Below are 6,000 nucleotides of genomic sequence, written 5' to 3' on the forward strand. Positions count from 1 at the left end.
GAGAGCACTCAAGTGGGGTGAGGGGCAGAGGGAGAAGCAGACTCCCTGACGAGCAGGGATCCTGATATGGGGCTCAATCCCGGCACCCAGGCTCCCCACTCTCTCTGCCTTTAAAACCTTTCTTTTGTCAGTGGAGCTCCCCTCTACTCGCTATATGGGATGCTGCCCAATTCATGAGTTATTTAATAAAGCCGATTAGATCTTCAAACTTACTTGGTTTTTGACTTGTTTTTTAAATGCTGGTGAACAGAAGTAAATGTTTCTCTGAGTTCTGTGAAGCACTCTAGAAAATTAATCAAATCTAAGAAGGGGTTTTGGGAACCTCTGATTTATAGTCAGTCAGTCAGAAGCACAGGTTGCAATTAATGGGGCAGTCCTTCGGGACTGAGCCTTCACCTATGGGATCTGACACTATCTCCAGATAGATGATGTTAGAATTGAGTTAAGTTTTGTAGGACACCCAATCAGCGTCCACTGAGAATTGGAGAATTGCCTGGTGGTATTACATTGAAGGCATGGAGAAGGACCAAGGAGAGAATCCTGGAGAACATCAAAATGTACAGGGCAGGTAGAAGAGCTTGAGATGGAGCCCAAGCAAGAGCACAAGCAGTAAGCAGGAAATCAAGACACAGTAATACCAGGAAGGTCAAAAGAAGACAGGGCTTAAGGATAGGTGAGTTCTTTTTTATTTTTTAAAGATTTTATTTATTTATTTGACAGAGATACAGACAGCCAGCGAGAGAGGGAACACAAGCAGGGGGAGTGGCAGAGAAAGAAGCAGGCTCATAGCGGAAGAGCCTGATGTGGGGCTCGATCCCATAATGCCGGGATCACGCCCTGAGCCGAAGGCAGACGCTTAACCGCTGTGCCACCCAGGCACCCCAAGGATAGGTGAGTTCTAATAAAAGATGATAAAGTAAAGATTTCCTCACTTACTTCCTAAAACACCACAATTAACAATAAGATGAATATTAGAAAAGAACATTCCATCTGCAACAAAATTAGAATGTGGCTACAGCCCAAATCATTGATTATAAGGAATATCTGCTAAGTACAGCAAAAAGTTGAACTAAAACGAGAAAGGACACCTAAAACAGATACTCCCAAATATCAAGAGTCATACATTTCTCTAAAAGTAAGTGAGAAGGCCCTAAGAGACCTACTTAAGCATCCTTTGCTAGGACAATGAGGATTAGGAGCACAGGTGTGTCATGGTTGAAGCAGAGAACACTCTTCAACAAAGTCCCAGCATGCACCACAGCCGGGGAGGCAATGCGGGTGCCATCTTTATTTTGTCTGCTGTTTCCCAGACTCTCACTGGGAAAAAATTGCCTGGAAGCGAGGCAGGAATAAGGAAGGCCTGCATCAGCCAATTTTATGAGCTGTTGATTTTAGACAGCTGAACAGAGATAACCAAACAGCAAATATCTAAATAAAATATACGTGTAAACTCTGAAAGCTATATGCAGAACCACCATATGGAGCACTGCCAAATGATGTGCTTTTCCAAAAGTAAGGCGGAGGAAGGTGGGGTGGGGGGAGATGCAAAAAAAGAGGAAGAGAGATGTAATAAGAGATGTGATAGAGCAGATAATATATCAAAATTGGTTAGAAAATGTCTTGGTGCAACAAGATTGCATTGTAACTGTCAGTTCCCTCCAAGAACATCCCTCACTCCTTCTCCAACGTTATTTGAGAGCCAAGATAAGAAATACACAAACAGGGGCGCCTGGGTGGCACAGTGGTTAAGCGTCTGCCTTCGGCTCAGGGCGTGATCCCGGCATTATGGGATCGAGCCCCACATCAGGCTCCTCTGCTATGAGCCTGCTTCTTCCTCTCCCATTCCCCCTGCTTGTGTTCCCTCTCTCGCTGGCTGTCTCTATCTCTGTCAAATAAATAAATAAAATCTTTAAAAAAAAAAAAAAAGAAATACACAAACAAATCTGAAATGATACCTATGAACAAAAACCATTCCCAATGAAGAGGGAGAAATGACTCCAGTAGAAAAGACAGCACTGACAGCCCATGGTGTGATCTGACGATAGAGATACACAAAATATCTCCATTGGAAACTCTCTCTCTCTCTCTTTTAAAAAGATTTTATTTATTTATTTGAGAGAGAGAGAGGGAGCACAAAATGGGTGGGGTGGGGGGGAGGTGGGAAGAGGGGTAGAGGGAGCGGGAGAAGCAGGCTCCCAGCTGAACAGGGAGCCTGACTACGCAAGGTTCAATCCCAGGACCCTGGGACCATGACCTGAGCTGAGGGCAGATGCTTAACTGACTGAGCCACCAGGTGCTCCAACAGTGAGGCATTTCTGTAAGTGAAGGCTGACTTAGGTGTAGTTTTGTGATCTGGGCCCGGCCACAGGGGCAGCTCCCATTTTGTGGGTCTCACTAATATGAATTAACTTTTTCACTTTCCTCACTTTACATTACTGTGCAGATTTAGCCTTTAATGGGTTTCTGTGTGATAGCAGGAGGCTCCTTCCATGAGATGTTACGGTCCCTATAGTATATAGGGACGAAGTTGCCAGGTGAGAGCAGATAAGAGTGTTTATGAACATGGCGCTGGAGATCCAACATAAGTGGGTAGAGGGCAAGAACCAGAAAAATGTTACTGGGACCTCATCTATATCCATAGCTTGGGGAAATATGCATTGTATATGGAGGCACTGGCAGAAACTACTGGCTGCTCTCCAAATTCCAATCTCTTCATCCTTCTGGGCACACAACCCACAGTTAGGTGTGACCTCGTGGTTGAGTTCTAGCCAATGGAACATGAGTAGCAATTATGTGGACCACACCCAGGCCTGGCCCATAGAAATCTCCCACTGTGTGATGCTCCATGTTCTTTCTTGCAATGGCTCTGGAAAGAATGTACTGAAGATGGCCTGGCCTTTAAAGCTGTCTTGCTGACCTGGGACCCTTTTGGACTGTTTATGTGGTTAAACAATACATTTCCATTGTGTTTGAGCAAATATAGTTTTTTAGATTTGTTATTGCATTAGCCTACCTAATTAATAGAGGGGTTCATCTAATATTTGTGTATGTCCTGCCACTGTATATACCTGCAACATGGGTGTTTGGAATGGAAATGGAGGCTCAGAGATCACTGCAGATTTTGAGAATACTTGTTAGCTGTAAAGAACCTAAGGTTGAAGAGATGCCCTGGGCTGGTGTAGGGAGCTTGGCAAGATTTTCAAAAGGAAAGAAAATATGGATGCAGTTTATAGAGCTTCCGATGAATAGCAGCAGGAAATGGGGCTTCCTATAAAGTGATCAAAAGGGCTCTAACTCAGACAATGAATTTCAAAAAAGAGCAAAGATCTTCCTAGAAAAAGACTTACAAAGTGTTAGATGGAGCAAAGTGTGAATTTGGGATCAAGACCAGAGTCCTGTACTTGAGTGTTTCACCAGGAAGACAGGCTGCATATTGGGTCGTTGGGCAGTGGGGAAGGCTGCTCAACTTACTGTGGAAATGATGAAGTTGTGGGCATTCTCTGAGGATGGGTGCCCTGACTCAGAGATGCTGGGACTCAGGAGTTATTTTCTTCCCGCACTCAAATCTGGGATAGAAATCCTTTCCATGCACTTGTGTAACATCTCATTTCTACTGCTGTTCCAATTAGCTATTGCAGAAAAATTAAAGCACTCCTTGGGGCGCCTGGGTGGCTCAGTCGTTAAGCGTCTGCCTTCGGCTCAGGGCGTGATCCCGGCGTTCTGGGATCGAGCCCCACATCAGGCTTCTCCACTAGGAGCCTGCTTCTTCCTCTCCCACTCCCCCTGCTTGTGTTCCCTCTCTCGCTGGCTGTCTCTCTCTGTCTAATAAATAAATAAATAAATCTTAAAAAAAAAAAAAGAAAAATTAAAGCACTCCAAAACTCGGTGACTTAAAACTAATAAAAATACTTTTTTTTCTAAATGCAATTATTATATAAAATTAATGCATATGAACTTATAGTTTAATAAATTATATTAAAATCACTGTTTTACTTTCACTATTATCTATGCTCTTGAAGTTTTTCCATCTATTGGAAGTTTATGGTGAAAGTATGAAAGTATGTAATGGTGTGCTATGCACAATCCTTCTCAACTCTATGTTCTGTAATATCATGTTGGTACCTTGAAATTGGCTGTGGTGGAGAGCCTTACATCCTAGAAATTGGCAAACACTACATATCAGGGCTTGACTTATTGCTTTGTTGATTATCTAGACTTAAGAGAGTGATGGAAAAATATTAATAATACAGAATAAACTATAGCTGTTACATTGTATACAGGAGAAAAAAAGTGATGACATATTCTTCCAGTATTTGAAAACTATTATCTGATTAAACAAGTAAGTGCTTACATTTTTGATGAATGAAGTTCTGAATTATGTCTTACTTCTGTTTGTTTTTACTTCTGCTTTATTAACATAAACGAAAATATCAACCAAAAAATGCTCTTTTTTTCTTTATTATCTTTCATAGCTCTGGATGTTCACTTGTCTCAGCTAAGCAGTTTGCACCAGGGTGTCTCATGTGATTACAGTCAGATGGGACTAGAGTCATCTTGAAAGCTTTGTCGCTTTACATGTCTGGTGCTGCGGTTGATGCTGATTGACAGCTGCAACCTCAGTGAGCTCAGCCAGAACACATACTTGTGGCCTCCATATGGCCTGGGCTTTCCCACAGCATGGCCTCTGGGTTCCAGGAGTGAGTATGCCATGAGGACCAGGTGGGTTCAGGATGGCCTTTTCTAACCTAGCTTTAGATGTCATATCGGATCAATCCCACTGCACTCTCTATTGTTGTAGTAGTCACAAGCCCTCAGCCACATTTGGGGCGGAGGAGACGTAGAATGTCAAAGAATTTGGGGACACATTGAAAAACCACTACAACTGGGATCATAGGACTTTGAGGCAATTTTCTTCTCTTCCTCTCCTACTAGAAAGTAAGTTCCTTGAAGGCACTGGGATTCTCATTATTGTTCAGATTTCTCAACAAATATTAGGCATTCAACAGCTGTTTGCTGGATGGATGAATGAATTAGCATAGCAATATTGGAGGTCTCAATAAGCTATCATTAGAGAGAAGATGTTCTGTTTGTGAGAAGTAAAACATTTAGAGGAACTGCCTTCTGTCATTGAATTCTGAAGACACAGGGAAGCCATTAAAGTTTTAAAAAATGTAATTAGACTTGTCATTAAGGAAGATTAATTTTTTAGTTTGTGTAATACAGATTTAGGGATGGTAGCAAGAGGACCGGGGAAGTTTGAAGGCATCTATCCACATGAGATGTAGAGGCTCTGACTTGGACTAGAGGAGTGGATGAATGTGAGTGAAAAGACAGAAACAAGCCTCAACAAGAACTGGGGGTGAGGAAAGGAAGAATGAAAGATAATTAAAATTTGAATCTCGATGGCTGGGAAAATTGTAGGGTCATTAACAGGCAAAGGGAAGGCAGAGTAGGACCATAGTTGAAATGCTAGCCCGTCAAGTACCATTTGAAATCTCAATTCTTCTGTGGAGCTTTTCTGATTTCTCCTTAGCCAGATGGAGTATCTTACTCCTTGTCACTTGGTTATATTCTGTCATGTTGCTTAACGACCTCTACCTTGTATGAGGATTCTGACCCTATCACCTTTGAGTCCCATGTAGAATTGATGAGAGAAAAACTCTTAAAGAGCAGAGATGCCCTTCAACAGATGACTGGATTAAGAAGATGTGGTCCATATATACAATGGAATATTACTCAGCTATCAGAAAGAATGATTACCCAACATTTGCAGCAACATGGACGGGACTGGAGGAGATTATACTAAGTGAAATAAGTCAAGCAGAGAAAGACAATTATCATATGGTTTCACTCATTTATGGAACATAAGAAATAGCAGGAAGATCGGTAGGAGAAGGAAGGGAAGAATGAACGGGGGGGGGGGGTGGTAAACAGAAGAGGGAATGAACCATGAGAGACTATGGACTCTAGGAAACAAACAGGGCTTCAGAGGGGAGGGAG

The sequence above is a fragment of the Ursus arctos genome, unplaced genomic scaffold (genome assembly GCF_023065955.2).
Source record: "Ursus arctos isolate Adak ecotype North America unplaced genomic scaffold, UrsArc2.0 scaffold_26, whole genome shotgun sequence".
NCBI classification, from domain to species: Eukaryota; Metazoa; Chordata; class Mammalia; order Carnivora; family Ursidae; genus Ursus; species Ursus arctos.